Here is a 17,318-nt window from a genome sequence, read left to right as displayed (position 1 = left end):
TTTCTGTCAAGCTTGGCCTACATTTGCAAAATCTCACATGATTAAATGTCAGAATGCCACTATAAGTAAGCATATCACCTAAACCAGACTCAGTGCTTCCAATAATCAATCCAAATAGCATAACATTATCATTTGTGTCAATTAAGGACATGACTGAGCGTCTGAGAAGGGATGATGAACACATTTTCATGAAATCATGGATTTCCTTCAATTAAGAGCAAGAACTACAGTGGTTACTTGAGTTCACTGATGCGAAATACTATACAGAATACATGTTTTTGTTTTTCTAGTAGCCTGAGCTTTTCAAGTTCAAAAAAATGTCAGCAAACATCAAGGATTAAATTGGCTAATGTGCTGCCTCGTTTTGCGAAGTTTAAAAGAAAAAAATATCCAATGCATAAAAACATTTGAGAATGATATCATTTGCAATTACTCTCTATGGGGAACTTGAAAATAACCAGCAACATAGTCATTAAACATTTACTTTATGATTGGTCACTAGTCTATCAAAATTATTCTTTCCTTCTCTGGTTTTTTTTTATTGGGTTTGCAGGCCCCGACAATAAAAGTAAAATAAAACTCAAAGGTTACATAAGGCACCTTGTTATTGAAGGAAGAAAAAAGCTTGAAATCCACTTGAAGAGCTTTTTTTTCTCCCACAAAGCTACGAAGCCATTTCAGTTATTCTGAGAAAGAGATATTTACCCAGACCTGCTGATCTTACAGATTGAGAACTTTGATCCTGTTAAAACAATTCATTGGCTCAGTCGAAACACTATCCATTCTTCTATAGCGCTTGTCCCCATTGGGGTCACGCGTGAGCTGGGGCCAAAGGCAGAAAACTCCCTGGTTTTCTTACCTTCTTACCAGTCTATCAGGGAACGTATGAAAGTGATTCCATTGGCAATTACTCTGCTTGCATGAAAAGGAGTTATATTAACCATGACATTGCCAGGGTTATACTTTCAACACAAAAACAAAGGGGATAGAATAGAACATTTTGGCAAGCCGTTGTTGAATTTTGATGTCCTTGTTCAACACCCTCTGAGATCACTGGTTTTCTAATGTTGCCCACCAAGGACCCCGCCAAAAAGCACCCATCTATCCAAGTGCCACTATTGAGATAAACAATACAGTAACATATGGAAATAGGCTAAGGTGTTCATTAAATATGTATTCATCATTGTAAGCCACACAGTTTGCAATTTCATCATTAGAACTATGCTGAAATATATTGGAAGAAATTTGCACTTAATGAATTGGTTTTCAAATCTATAGCCAACTGAATTTCATTTATAATTGTACACAAATGTAAACAAATAAAATACATCTTTAAGATGACATGTCTTAAAATGTAAGTACAAATGAATTGCACTGCACAGGATTTAGTTTTTCGTAGTTAACCCATCTCTATGTGTAACTACAAACTTTATTCCATTTTTGTTTTGTATATGATTCATTTCAGCTAGATTTTATCCAATGATTCTTTGGTGTAACAGCAGACAAACCCCATGTACCACCAGAGATATTTGTAATGGAGAATCGCTCCTCTAGATTGTATCTTAAGGGCTATGAACTGAAAGCTATGTTTATTATATTCTGCGATTGATTAGCAACCAATTCAGGGTGAACCCTTGTACTGCCATAGCTAACTAGCCTAGGCTACAGCACCCCAGCAACCCTCACGAGGATAATTTGCCAAGAAGAAGAAACTATTTTTATTATTTTTGCATTAATGCTCACCCAAAATTTGGGTAACAACAGGAAAAGTAGCAGCTATAGATGCATCTGTTGTCAATTAAACAGCCCTCCCGGGACAAAGTGTACCAAAGCTGAATGATGATTGAGATTATGTGTATCTTCTACTGTTAAAGTGACATAGAAACTACTTGGGAAGCCAAAGAACATCTGAACTGAAAACTAATTCACAGTGATGACGTCTAAGTTGTTTCTAAAGTACCGTTTTCCCAAAACTGACGTAAAGACACGAAAGCGGATTCATCTTGTGCTGAACAAACAAAAACAGGCAAAATGCTTGTAAATCATAGCCACTTCAAATGACTAATGGAGATATTGCGCGAGATTGTAAGAAGAGAGAAGGCAGAAAAGAAGGGAATGTTTTTTTTCGAAGGTCTTACTACTGTGCTCTCCGAGCAGGTTTTACGTCACTGCCACCCACTGCTTTTCCTCTACATATGGTTGCCTTGCAGGAATGTGTTTCCTTAGCCTGTTCTTGATGACACGGGTCATCATAGTGACATTGCACATGCTGGGATGAGATGGACCCGGGATGGATTGGTTTTAAGTGCCGTTAAGAGTCAATTTCATGGGTGTATTTTGATTTATGAGCCATAAATTCACAGACTTTATGTAAGGTTACAGAAAAATCCGAAAAACAGCTTCAGCGCTTCCTAATCACGATCGCCACATTCAGATCATTTTATACAAGGACGTCTGGATTAACTGGAATTGAGCACTTTTGTACACCTCGTTAAACAAAATGTAAAAGGTAATGTCCCAAAAAAATGGAAAAACAGTAAAGTGAAGGTTCTTCACCCTTACATCGTGACCAGCTGGAAGTGAAGTGATTTCACAGCTAAAACTGATCGTGCTAGCTCTTGGATTCCCACTTAGATGTCACTTGGATGCGGCTGAATGCGAAGTTGAGATATTTATGTCCAGTGGTGTTGTGTCTATACACTTTGGTGCTCATCCAACCCTGTAGCATGTTTGAGAGATCAACGTTAATGTGTGTAAGTATAGCAAAGAAACCATTTGGAAAAGGCATTATAACTGTCAACTTTGTCCTTGGATACATAGTAAGTATTCAATCATTTATTTATAGGCACAACTGTTACTATGCAACATATATTGGAGATAGCCTGTCAGAAGGTAACAATTTTACATACTCTTGTTGATAATATTTGTATTAAAGTCAATATTAAAAACAATAAGGCCCTGTTGTCGTAAAAGGTCTAAATCAAGATCAAGGTTGTGAGCCAGGTTTTGGTAATTTCATGGCAATGCAAAGTTATCTATTTTGCACTGCAAATGGTAGTGAACAAAACTAACTCATTCGCACCAATCAGTAGGTTTAATTCCACTCACTCGAATAGTAGCACAATCGATGGCGCAGATAATCATCTTGCGCTAGCTTGAGGAACTACACCAGATCTGTTTTTAATTCACATCAAATCCACACAGTATTTTTGGTCATCTGATCCCCCGTATTAAAGATATTCGGTGACACATTGATTACAATGGATTGCACCTAAAATGAGAGCAGAAACAGAATACCTCTTACACGAAACACCTGCTGTTTTTTAAACCTCACGATTGATAACAAATCTGCATAGACCTCACAGATCAATGTGAAAAATAGAGACTTCCAAAGAACAAAACCTGTCCAATTTCCCAAGACTGTAATGGGACTGAATCACAGCAGTTGTGGTGATGAAGCTGTATCAGCATAGACTGCCTCCATCTGGAATCACTCTCCTCACTCTCTGGGTCAAAGGTGAAAGAGAGGATGCTGACCCGTGAACTGTCTCGTAATAAGAGCAGACAGACAAAACGAGGTGTAACTTGTGAGGCAATTTGGGTTCACTGCTTAAAATTCTGCTCTGCAATTGGCTGGCAATCGGTCTCAAATGTGACTCGGTCTCCAGCTGACTTATCAAGCAAAAAATCTTTACTTTTCCTTGTGAAATGGAGCAATACAGCGAAATCACTACATGATATGAAGTGTGGACTCTACTTAGAACAATCTTAAATGTCCTAAAACAAGGTCAACCAAAGACTCATCCCTATGAAGCTGCCCAGCAAACAATTGTACTGACAATTATACACTTTGCCTTGTCAAAACGTTCACTTTCCAGATCATTATCATCAGCAATTTCCTCTGTGATGCTTCAAACTGTAGATATTTTAGAGGTGTTTAACTTTTTTCCAACATTGAAAAGCGAAACAAATCGAAGCCACCTGAAACTGTTTTGGTTGAGGTTTCAAGGGTTCATGCAATATGAAGTTGGCCCAAGCAAGACGATATGAGCTCTATAACTGATATGAAAAGTTAAATTAGAGTAAATTATATGGCAATGGAAGTCAAAATTCGAAGATATCACAGTTGCATTGGTTTTTCTCTTGATCAGTTTTGTTATTTTCTTTGTGGGTCCTACTCTAAACGACAGAGTAAGACAAGAAAATCCTTGTAGCTAATTGTAACCATGTGATACTGTATGTCTGTAACACTTTTTCATATGCAGCAGGACTAGAGGACGGGAAATGTGCATCAGTTTAAGAATGATACGAAATGTGTGCGCTCACCATCCGTGAGTCTGAGCAGGAGGCAGCAGCTGGTAGCATTTGTTTTGGCCCCAGGTCCAGTAAAAGTCAGACAAATTTCCTGGTTGATAACAACTGAGTTCTGTCACAGCAAGCAGCAAAGGTTCTGTGTAAAAAGGTCATTACTAACTCTTGTAGTTTTTTGTTCCTCAGCTGAACTGGTAGCTACATTTTGACCTACCTGATCTGTCTTCTACAAATCCAGGATGTATAAAGCTTTCCCACATTTTGGGTTTTGAATTCCCCAATCATCTGTCTGTCCAATAATCAATGTTCTTTTGTTTGCGAATAAGTGTCCCAGACATGTCTACATCTGAAATCTCCATTCCCAGGAAAATGTGTGAAGGCATTAAAACAAAATATAGACATTAGAGCATGTCAAATTACAACCGACTTGTAGAAGTGACAAATGGAATAAAATGAAAGCGATGCCATGCCGCGTAAATGGTATTAACGACACCGGCGCCATCATATTTTGCTTTTTGACTTGGTGAAGTAGCAGAAGGCTCACTGCCCAAGGTTATTTTGTAAGCTCTGCTCCAACAACTGTATTCTTATGATATACAGACAGCTCGTGTTTAATATGACAGCAGCTGCTGTTAAGAAAATATTGCAACAACAGGCAGCAAAGTAAAGAAACAGGCTACATTATATATATATATATATATATATATATATATATATATATATATATATATATATATATATATATATATATATATATATATATAAACAGTTTGACTGTTTTAGGAAATCTGTTACTGATTGAATAAATAGGTCAATGGAATAAATGTGCATGTGATCATTTAAGATTAGATGAGTGTTTCCAGCCATTTAGACCAATAGTTTGTTCACTGTGGGAAAGACAAAACAAAAAGTGATGTAACTGCAATCAATCGAATGTAAACTCAAATTTACGCCACAAGGTCAATGTTTTGTTGCAATTGAAAATTCACCATAGTGAAAGATTTGACAGAATAGGATTACAAAACATTCCATGAATGATGGAATGTTTTAAATGGTGCTCATTAATAGACTTTATTAGCCTGATTCAACTCAATGGGAATGACGTTATGTTCTACTTACATTCATTTTCCATTCCGCTTATCCTCACAAGGGTCGCAGCTGTTCTACTTTACATTAATGAAAGAGGAAGTATAACACAAAACAAAAACAATTCTGGAAATTGGATGGAATTTAAAAAAAAGAAACTAGTCTCTTAAGATGACTAAATGCTACTATGAAAGGATACATTTGCGACAAAAATATGTTCATGTCAATTTAACTTTAACTCAACTATGGTGAATTTCAGTAACTAATGAAAAAGCGTTGGTAGGCCAGGCCTCTTGTCTTTGTAATATAATTGATAATCCCCTCTTAAACTAATTTGTAGTACAGTAATGCATTTCTGTCCTTGCGTGATGCAATATGACTTCAATATTTGCTCCATAAAACTTGGTATATTTGTGTTAAACCAGAAGAACCTTGCTTGTAAATTCTAACAAGCGATGCCACCTGCTACAGTTCCAGAACCTCTGAAAAAGGGGTGCATTGATAAATAAGTAATCTCACCGTTTTTTCTTTTCTTAACCTGTCCTGTTCACAGCACATGAGAATGGTAGACCAGAATGCCTTTTAAATGCTAGAACAGTTTTAATGTGCCACAGGAGAGACTGTATACTCCCTCTGTGGTTGTTTATATTATAGTGTTTAAGAAAATGCAGCTGGACAGAAGAGTGTTAAAGAGGACAGAAAGAGAGAATGAACTAGGGAAATAGTGATACAGGAACATAATAATAATAATCGGACATAGGCTTTGTCATCATCATTGACTCGACAAAAGCCTAATTGTCATCATACCCAGAAACTGTGTATGACGAAATTGGTAGTGCTTCCCCATAAGGTGCATTTACCCGGCAAAAGACCCAAATGAGTGATAATTTCAGACTCGAACATGACCAAATATACATAAATATATGCTACTGAGTATTTTTAAGTAGGGTTACAATAACATTAATACTTAATTTACCAAGCTGTACACATGACATACTGAGAAGAAGCCGTATTAAAACCAAACACCACTGAGAAATAGAAAATTGTCATCTATTCATTCTGTTATCGTTAATCCCGTATCCAACCCTATAACCTACTAGTATGTGTCAATTGCCTATTCAAGAATACACCAATTCTTACATGTATGTTAGCATTTATATTAAATTCCATGTTGGGTTGGGTGTCCTGCCCAAAGACATATATTCAATGGACAGCAGGATCTAATCTGCTGACTCTCGGTAACTGGACAAGGCTCTCTACTGACTGCTCCACAATACTCCATATACAGTTGTACCTCTACTTACGTCTCCACGACCATCATTTCTCGTCATGGAGTTCTAAAACTGTGTTTCAAGACTATTTGAAATGTGCTTAAAGCAACTTTAATCTTTATTTTTCATCATGGCCCCCAAGAAAGTTATGTTTTTTTGGAATTTGTCATTTTAAGTTGTTAAGTTGTGTTCACGTGCGAGTGTTTGAATGTTTTGTTATTTGTAAAACGTTTACCTATGCACTCATCCCTCAACAACAACAGAAAATGTTTTTTTTCCGTGTTTGTTATTCATTTTAACAGATTAATACATTTCTTTTTCTTTTGTTATTTTTGTGTTTTGCACATATGTAGTAATGCAAAATTTGTATAGTTGTATGATTTTTAAGGGTATAGCAGTTGGTAATAATGGAATAAATTAAGGTTTTTACATGTAAAATGTGTCTCTGGTTAAAAAAGTTATAAAACCACTTTTGGAGGCGGTTACTACTGTAATAACCATAAATACATTGCCCAATAAAACCTTGGTTGTAACATAATTGAATCCAGCCTGTATCGTTACACCTAAATATGTGAAACTAACTAAATGTTCCGGCAAATAAAGTAATTTTTGACTGCCAACTGTCATGTTTCCTGGCAAAGTTGAGGTCATAAAAACTAAATTTTTTCATGGTTGCTTAGTATATCATGGATGCAGTGATGACAGAGCCAAGCAGTAGATTTCCAAGTGTATAACATAGCCCAAGTCGGTTGCAGCCTTGTATTAGATTCGATGATAAGATTAAACCTTTGGTCCGTCATGTCTGACGCACTCAGGAGAAGCTGGGAAACACAAAATCCACTGGCAGGAATAACGAAGCAAAGGGGCCAAAATATAAACTTACAGCAATCCATTGGGACTTTAGTTTCATCGTAGCTTTAAATCCATCACTTTCAGATAACAGAGCCTAATAAGGCCCGAAAGCTTCTGATAAGCCACATCCAAGAAAAACAAGGCCTGTGATGTCATAGCAAACACAGCCCATGTGAAGGGATAAAGTGATGATTGCTCATTTACTGGCACGAACCCTAAATTGATTAAAAAATAAAAAGTTCAATCTTTGTAATTGTTAAAGTACTATAAGTTTAAAGTCCCCAGTAAAATAGCATCAATCCATAGTGATTACAGGGGCTTCAAGTTACATCAGGGGTATCAGACTCGGGTTGGTTCGCGGTCCGCGTTAACGTCAAGTCGATTTCATGTGGGCCGGACCATTTTAGATATAATATTTAGATTTTTTTAAATAAATGGATTAAAAGCCCTGAATATTCAGTTTTTTTATAAATCTAAAATAATGTTTATTTTAGCTTTTTTAAAATATATTTTTAGATTTTACAAAATGATTTTTGAACTAAAAACACAGAAAAAATGGATTAAAAAATTACAATTATTGATTTAAAAGGGGGAAAATCTGGAAATTTAATATACATCTATACTCTTCATTTTAATTTGATCCTAAAACAGAAAGTCGGCACTCATGATTTACTTTCCCGGGCCACACAAAATGATGCGGTGGTCCAGATTTGGCCCCCGGGCCGCCACTTTGACACATGTGAGTTACATCATTGATATTGGACAAAATCAAACAAATGTGGACTGAGTAGGTCTTTTCATTCATATAATTACTGTAGTTTTAAATCCACTACTGCTTTAGGATACGTAAAATGCATACACTACATACCAAATGCATTTAAATAATGTATATTTTAAATTGGTGCTGTTGTAAAGGGAGGACCCCTGCTCTCCCTTGTCAGCAATTGAAATGTTACCCATAACACCAAGACTTGAGAGGGAAAAAAACATTTAAAAAAAGGTGTTGTAGTCCCTTAGAGTGTGAGGGAAAACAAACTTGGAGGAGGGATGGGGAGGTGGTGTGTGTGCATGTGTCTGTGTGTATGGTGAGGGCAAAATGGGGCGGGGGCATCTCAGAAATATGTCACTTACCTTGTGTATCTATTTTTGACATGCTACATTCCTTTGCCCCACACATATTCTCACCCATCTATAAGACATTTACAGCCATCTTTGATGTTTGGGCCTTGTAAGTTGGTACTGAGGAGGGCTTTTGGTCAAACACAGACATTTCTCAGGGTCCAGATGTCAGCTGCAAGTGAGACAGACAAACATGAAAAAAAAATCCTACAGCAACCGAAAGTTAGAGCCGAGATGTTTTTATAGTGTAGCTTCATGACAGCAGGGACCAAAAACTATCACCTGGGACACAGGAGCTGGCTGCCAAAACCAAAACCACCAGGTTTTAACTAGTCACACCTTTGTCTGCCAGAAGGTCAGCAATAAACTATTTTTTTCCCTTTTTTTCTTCTTTTCTTATTTCATCCAGTAAGACTAGAAAGGCATGTTACTGAATAGCTCTATTGGTTGTTAATGATTATACACTAAAATAAGCAAGCATAAGGGTGGGCCAGTACACGAATATATGTATAAGTACTTTTTTATTTTCACATGTTTAGGCATGGTAATATTAAAAATACCTGTTCCATTTTTTAGAATTAGGATTGTGATCATTTATTTTTGATTGATCATTTGACCTTTTTGCTACTGTATTTTGATGTTCGCCATAGTGCTGCTGCTTCAAACGTGAAAGTATAATTTTTAAAATTTGAATTTGTTGTGAACACTGTGCTACATTACTTAAAAAAAAGGTTGCACATTATTTTTAGTGGAAAAAATTGGGACTGTTATATTAGTTTTCTTATATAACGATCCTAGAAAAATCTACCTTGTTTAACACTCAACAATCTGCTCAATCACTCAGCCTCGGCAGTTGAGACTACGGATGCGTTTTCACCATTATGCCTCAAAAAATGTGGACATTATCACGAGGTGAAAGAAAATCTTGAGTCCTTGTTGCCTAAGTGGGCGTAAGACGATTTGATCCTTGCTTAGTTGGCACAAAGTAAGAGCTTTCACAGAGAATCACAGAGGAAGGCTGCAACTCCAGAAAAATGTGTCCAGAGTGCAGCGGTGACATCTGGAGAAGTGTACCATTCATCGTTGGAGAATATGCAAATTGTTAGGTGGGATTATTTTATGTCCGCTTATCTTCCTTGAGCCTATTAGGGCCCAATCGAGGAGCTACCTGCCAGAAATCCAAGTACAATAACACAAGTGATACCATTGTTACACACTTGGTTACTTCATTTCAAATATTTATAGCAGCCGTTTTCACTAGGATAGTCTAAAGCAGGGGTCTCGAACTCAATTTACCTGGGGGCCGCTAGAGGCCGAGTCTGGGTGAGACTGGGCCGCATCAGGATTTCCACAAGAAAAGCACTGATAAAACATTCCAACGTTATCAAATACCTTTATTTTTTAACAAAAAATAATGAATTAAATAAATTAACTTAAAGATGAATAAAAAATCAATCAATCAGTAATATAAAACCAAATAATACTAATGAGCATACAGTAGATATACACTGGCTGGCTAAGTAGAGAAAATGAATTATTTTTATTCCGTTTCAAATGTCTGTATTAACAGCTCTTTAACCTTTAACTTTCTGAACTTGAATGGAACATTGAACATGAAATATTCTGAACACGGCTTCTTTTGCCTACTCCTTGCTGCTAGAGACCTGGCAGCGCTTCTTCTCACATAGTCACATTTGGCTTGAGGGAGGAAGCAGTGGAGACCCTCAGTAGAGCTTGAATATGCTCATCAGTAAGTCTGGACCTGTACTTGGACTTATTGAAGTTCAAGGTGGAGAAGAGCTTCTCACACAAGTATGTGCTCCCAAAAAGGCACATGGTCCGCTTGAACCTTCGGGAAAGTTCAGGGAAGCTGGGGGTCAACTCTCTCAAAAATTGCCCAAGCTTGTCTGCATCTCCACTCACCTCCCTGAACTTGGCTTTGAGTGCAGAGTTGCACTGCAGGTCAATGAGCTCCATTTGAAGCTCAGGAGGGGCATCTTGCACATCAAAGGAGAAGGGGTCCGCAAAAATTTGAAATGTGGCTTTGTGTGTCTTGAAGTCTGCAAATCTGTGATCAAATTCCTCCTGTAGCTTCGAAATGGCCTCAACATACTTCTCACCACTGAATGGTGTGCCTGCATCCACGAGAGCCTTGCATGCTGGGAAATGGCAAAGGTTTGTCTGAGAGAGCTGGGCTTTCCATAACACAAGTTTAGTGCAGAATGCTCTCACGTTGTCATAGGCAGCACTGACAAGTTGCCCCTGGCCTTGTAGCTTCTTGTTCAGTACATTAAGCTCATGTGTGATATCAACAAGAAAAGCCAAGTCCATGAGCCATTTGGGATCACTTAGCACAGGATCAATCAACTCACAAACGGCGTAGCTAGCTTTGACTGCTGCATTACTGTCTTTGGTAGCCTTCTTGAAGAGATCCTGTTGCCTCAGAAGACGTGTTTTAAGACTGGCAACCTGGTTGGCTCTCTCATCTCCCTGGTATTTTTCGTACTCCACAGCATGTCTCGTAGTACAATTACGTTTCAAATTGTATTCCTTGTGCACCGCAACTTTTTCAGTGTAAATGAGACACGTCGGTGTGCCCCTGTGTTCAACAAAGAAATATTGCACTCCCCACTTTTCTTGAAACTGTCTGTGCTCATCACCGACCTTTCTCTTCATGGCAGGCTTTGAAAGAGACATCTCTGGGGCTCTGTAATATGTTTTTCCACTTGGAATGAGTCTCGGGTTGATCTTTCACATTCAGTCGCGCGGGTTTGTGGCGCATGTGCACTTTCGCTCTCCGTTTCAATCGCGGAGATGGCTACAGACACTGACACAGGCTGGATCACGGATCATAGCGCCTCATTCAGTTCTATGGTGAGAGCAGCGGAGGAGTGTGCGCGCCGAGCGGAGTGATCGGCCTCACGGCTTCTCCTCCGCCCAGCTGATTGGAGGAATGAATGAGTGAGTGAGCGAGGCACTGGACAGCCCGGCCGATGTCCCGCCCTCCAGAGCCGTATACCTCACCGTGATTGGTTCATTCAGCTCCGAACCAAAGTTCCCTCTAATTTTTTGTTGGTCTGAGCAGAAAGACAACCTCCCCGAGCGCACTGAGTACCAGTGTGAGCGACATCATCGGTACTCGGATGATTCGCCTAAAGACGTTTCGCCGACGGACGTTTGACAGACGGGCAGGTCGCCGAATGGACGTTCCACCGAACGTTCATTCGGCCGAACGGAGGTTCCGCCGAAACGGGATTCGAACGCTCGCCCCGCCGGATCGTGTGTGTACAAGTTTTTCAACCTCGGCCCGCGGGCCATATACGGCCCGTTAGGATTTTTAATCCGGCCCGCCGCCGGTGTTGTCCAAATTATAGTAAAAATCAATGTTCGTCTACCATCAATGGCAGTCCGGGAATAAGCACTCTTGGGCAGGCAGATGTAGCAGAACCGAGCCATAAAATGACAGCAATCGGGTCAAATCCATCCTAAAACAGCATTTAATGATTAAATACAAATACTGGATGATATCGCGATGGAGGCAAAAAAACGTCTATAGACGTCCATTCGCCAAACGGCTCAAAATGCTCTCAAATTCGGTCAAATCCAGCTGAAAACAGCGTTTAATGATTAAATACAAATACTAGTATTTGTATTTAATCATTAAACTAACAAATACTAGTACGACCTGTCCGTCTGTCAAACGTCCGTCGGCGAAACGTCTTTAGGCGAATCATCCGGTCACAACATCATCATTGCTCGCTATCGGCACACCAGTATCACACCTGCCACAAGCAGGTGCATGTCAATGTTCCCTCTAATTTTTCATGTAAAACATGCTGTAAAACAAGAAAAACATGAGTGGACAGAGCTACTGCCACTGGCTGCCACTTAAACGGCGCCATCATGAGGAAAGGGGTAAAAAAAAAAAAAAAAAAAAAAAAAAAAAAAAAAAAATTAAAAATAAAATAAAATTGATCTTTCATATTAAGACGGGGGCCGCAAATTATCGTCCCGCGGGCCGCAGTTGGCCCGCGGGCCGCATGTTTGAGACCCCTGGTCTAAAGCAAGGGTGTCAGACTCGGGTTGGTTCGCAGGCCGCTTTAACGTCAACTTGATTTCACGTGGGCCGGACCATTTTAGATATAATATTTATAATGTTTTAAATAAATGGATTAAAAGAACTGGATTAAAATCCCTGAATATGCAGTTTTTTATAGATCTAAAACAATGTTTATTTTAGTTTTTTTTAAATATATTTTTAGATTTTACAAAATGATTTTTGAACTAAAAACACAGAAAAAATTCATTAAAAAATTACAATTATTGATTTAAAAGGGGGAAATCGGGAAATTTAATATACAGCTATACTCTTCATTTTAATTTGATCCTAAAAAAGAAAGTCGGCACTCATGATTTACTTTCCCGGGCCACACAAAATGATGCGGCGGGCCAGATTTGGCCCTGGGGCCGCCACTTTGACACATGTGGTCTAAAGAATGAATAAAAATGGTTATAGTGCAGTGCAGTGAATGTGTATGTTGCAACTTGTAGCCAAAACAAAGATGGAGGATTAGTGTGTTGTTGTTCCTGTACTTGTATTTTTTGTGTGTTTTGTTAGTGTCCAATATGAAACTATGTTTCAAAGTTTACAAAGTATAAATTGTAAACCAAATTGTAAAGACACTCTGGGGCAAACCGTTTTTGTATATTTGCATGGTTTTCCTTTATGACAAAGAAATGCAGGCCTGGCATATGTATTACTGTATTCTCAATTATTTTTGCAGGCCCACATGACTACATAACTGATTTCTTTTCATAGTCTTCTGAGGGACATAAATTATGTACCACAAGAAAAAAAAATGACCATACAAAAAGTTCTCAGTTTATGTTGAGGAACCAGATTGAACAGCTTGGTTAGTTTATGTAAAACTGTTTTGTATTTGATTGTTCTTCGTGTATTTACAGCCTCGAGTGTTTTCTTTGGAAAACATGGAGTCTAGAACTATTGAGTAGATATTTGGTCATGTGTTTTGGGTTATTCTGAGAGATCGTCCAATTGAAAGCACCGCACTATTTACCAACTGGCATTGTAAACATGATAGCAAAACTAACAGTGATTGTGCATAATCCCTGTCGTGTATGCAGTCAAAACAGAGCAGGAATTTAATTGCAAAATAAGTTGAAAGTCAGTGAGGGCACCCTTTGATCCAATTTATTGTAACAACCATCTGTGCTTATTTCTCTTGAGACAAGGGTGGGGTAATGACCAAAGGTCTAAACTTTCAAAGTAGAATTTATTTTCATCAATAAAGCTTCAAGAGTGCCAAAAAGGGAATTTGTATAAGAGATTTGACATTCTGCAAAGTCATTATTCAGCAGCTTTATATGGAATGCGACTTGAAGTTAAAAGGCCAGGCTTTCCACTAAAAGCATGTTACCAATTATTTTTGTCCCATCGCCAGGACAAATCAACTGATGACATCAAAACTACCCCAAGGCGTCCAACTGCCTCTCCTCATGAAATATATTTCATTTCTTTTTTTTGTACAATCCATTCAATCTTTAATCTCTTTTTAGACATGAACTTTTGATAAAGCTGTTATTGCATTGTGCAGGTCTCCCCAAAGCGTTTTGGGGCCCGCTAGTGAATATTCACTGTGCAGTACCGTATTTTCACGACTATAAGGCGCACTTAAAAGTCTTAAATGTTCTCCAAAATAGACAGGGCGCCTTATAATCCAGTGTGCTTTATATATGGAAAAAAAATTGTCATTCGTTGAGGGTGCGCCTTATAATGCGGTGCGCCTTATAGTCGGGAAAATACAGTAACTTCTTTCTCTAACACTTAGCATCACATGAACCTAATAAATTAAAACCATTGAAAAATAACATTGAGTCACATTACCGTATTTTCACGACTATAAGGCGCACATAAGTCTTAAATTTTCTCCAAAATAGACAGGACACCTTATAATCCAGTGCGCTTTATATATGGACCAATACTAAAATTGTTATCACGATAGAATAAAATGAATCAGTTGATAGGGTACACCGACTCTATTATTTTCCCATAGACAAAGTACTGCCCAGTGACTGCTGGGATATGTAGTATTTCTTTTGTCAATACACCCAATGGATTGTGGCCTGTATATATCGACATCAATACAGCTTGACGAAGCATGGAAAGCACCGTTGGAAAAGTTACGCTAGCTACCAGCTAGCTACTATTTGCGAATGGATTGTGGCCGCCTGGATGAACGTATAAAACTCAGCGTTTTCGATGACTAATTTGGACAATTGTTCAATTCGGACACAGAAAATTAGGACTTTGATAGATTTGTGGGTGATGATGACGTGAGTAAGTTGTAAAATGGCTAAATAAAGTACAACCAAACTCAGTTTTGCTTCTGTTGCCTTTTTAAAAACGTGTTTTTAGCGTGTGGGTGTAGCGTGCAAGAACTATATATCCCAGCAGTCACTGCACGCCGGAAACCGGAAAAAGAATCTGGGGCTGCTTCCGGTAGCCAGCGCTATTGCGGTTAGATATTCATATATAAAATATATGCGTCTAAAAAAACGGTGCATCTTTTGTGTGTTTAAAATACAGAAATAGCACTCGTTACTGACACTGCGGCTAAAAATACGATGCACCATATAGTCGTGAAAATACGGTAGTTGTATTTTTTATCCTCATGCAGCCTGTTTTCCCCCCATGTGCTGCTATTAACGCCAACAAAGTAGCAATAACAGTGGGTGGAGGGCAAGCTTTTGCCAAATGTGCGCTTTGATCGTGCAGGAAGAGCACACACGAGATTTAGCTACTGGAATTGGATGTTCAACCTTTACTTACATTTTTACTCCTGAAAATATTAGTAAGTTTTACCCCCCCTTATTAAGCTCTCTTAAACTTTTTGCATAGAGTCCATCTTGGCATGCAAACTGGACTTTAAACGCCTCCATAAAGAGGAGAACGCATGCATTGAATGACTAATTGTCGTTAAATAAATGTTCCAAATGGGGAGAAAAAGGCTTTTTAAAACAAAGTGAACCACAGACCGGCACATACCCTGAAGAACACCAACATTCCCGTCTGATAATTTAATAATGAGGCTTGCAACAAAGTCATTGAGTTCACTGTGAATGCGGGGGCCGGCAACTGGAAAGGGAGACAGCATCATTTGGGGCCTTAAAGAGGCATCACGTGAAAAAGTGTGTATATCAGTGCGTGTGTGTGTGTGTATACTCAGGAGTAGGCGAAATAAGTATCTTGAATTTCCATTCATTTGTTTGGTCCCCAGCCTGCAGCTAAAATACATTACAATAATCTAATTATGTGGGCGATGAAAGAGGTTAGATTGTGGTCAGTGGACGAAAATACAGTATTGATATCATGTGTGAGGATTATTCCAAATACTTTGCAGATGTAATAATGCACTGTGACCACGATACTGAGACTACAATCTGTTTAAATATTTGTTAAAAAAAACTGGCTTTGTTGCTGAACCAGCAAAAAATACTTCCTAAAGTTATCAATTTTCAAATGTGAATTTAGAGGAATAGTTCCTTGTTGGCAGTGGTGTCAAATTGCACTCCATTGGTGTTTTTAATATTTTGGCGACCAAGGGAAATTTGTATCTTGTGAACTTTCAACACATTTTAGATGGGATGTCATTCTACATCAATACGCTACGTGATCAGACACTACGATTGAAAAGTTTCACAGAAATGGAAGGTGGGAGACACATTACCAAGTAGAAACCAAATGCATGTAAAAAAAATTGTGAAAACATACAACTACAGTAATCCCTCGAATATCGCAGTTAATGTAAACCAGATATGGCCGCGATAATCGAACAATCGTGAAGTAGGATCACCCCTGCTATAACTACCTTTTTCTTCTTCTTTCTTCAGTCCTGAGTCCTAGTAGCAAAAGTAGCTTCCGCTTACGAGTTCCAACGTGGATTTTCAAATTTTTATGAACTGCAAAAGAAAAGAAAAAAATAATTAATAGCAGAAAAAAATCAAAGAAGTGAAGTCGCGATAATCGAGCAAAGACTATGTATATATGTATGGTATTGGTACACGTACACCACTTTCCTTTTTCTTTATATATATATATATATATATATATATATATATATATATATATATATATATAGTGCACATTTAAGACTTAAGTGCGCATTATAGTATATATATATATATATATATATATATATATATATATTTGTTTTGTTTGTTTTTTCCTTGTGATTTAAGAAAGTTGTAAGAAATTCTAAAGTTTTGTTTTGCCCTCCCCACTATCTATTCTTGAGCAATTTGCCATTTGACCCTGGCTAGTTCTGCCATCTTGGCTCCGATGTCATTCAAAATCACATTCCTTCCAAAAAATACAAACCACATTTCTGCAATATTAACAACTTAGTTGAGAATCATGGTTGATGGAGTGCATAAAATCATGACTGTGAGAAAAAGGGAAAATCAAAGTGTAACAACAAATGTATCCAATAAAGGCTACCATATACAAAAAATTGCAACTGGGAGCTGAAATCTAGACCTGTAAGAAGTGATAGCTCCGCACCTGAAAAGTTCATCACTTTTAAGAAAATTAGGCAGGAAAAGAGAGCAGAAGAGGAGGGGGGAGACGGGAGAGAAGCAGGAAATTTCTTCCTGCGTCAC

This window comes from Stigmatopora argus, chromosome 17, assembly GCF_051989625.1.
Source record: "Stigmatopora argus isolate UIUO_Sarg chromosome 17, RoL_Sarg_1.0, whole genome shotgun sequence".
In the NCBI taxonomy this organism is placed as follows: Eukaryota; Metazoa; Chordata; class Actinopteri; order Syngnathiformes; family Syngnathidae; genus Stigmatopora; species Stigmatopora argus.
The sequence above is the reverse complement of the archived record's forward strand: the minus strand, read 5'-3'. Positions refer to the sequence as shown.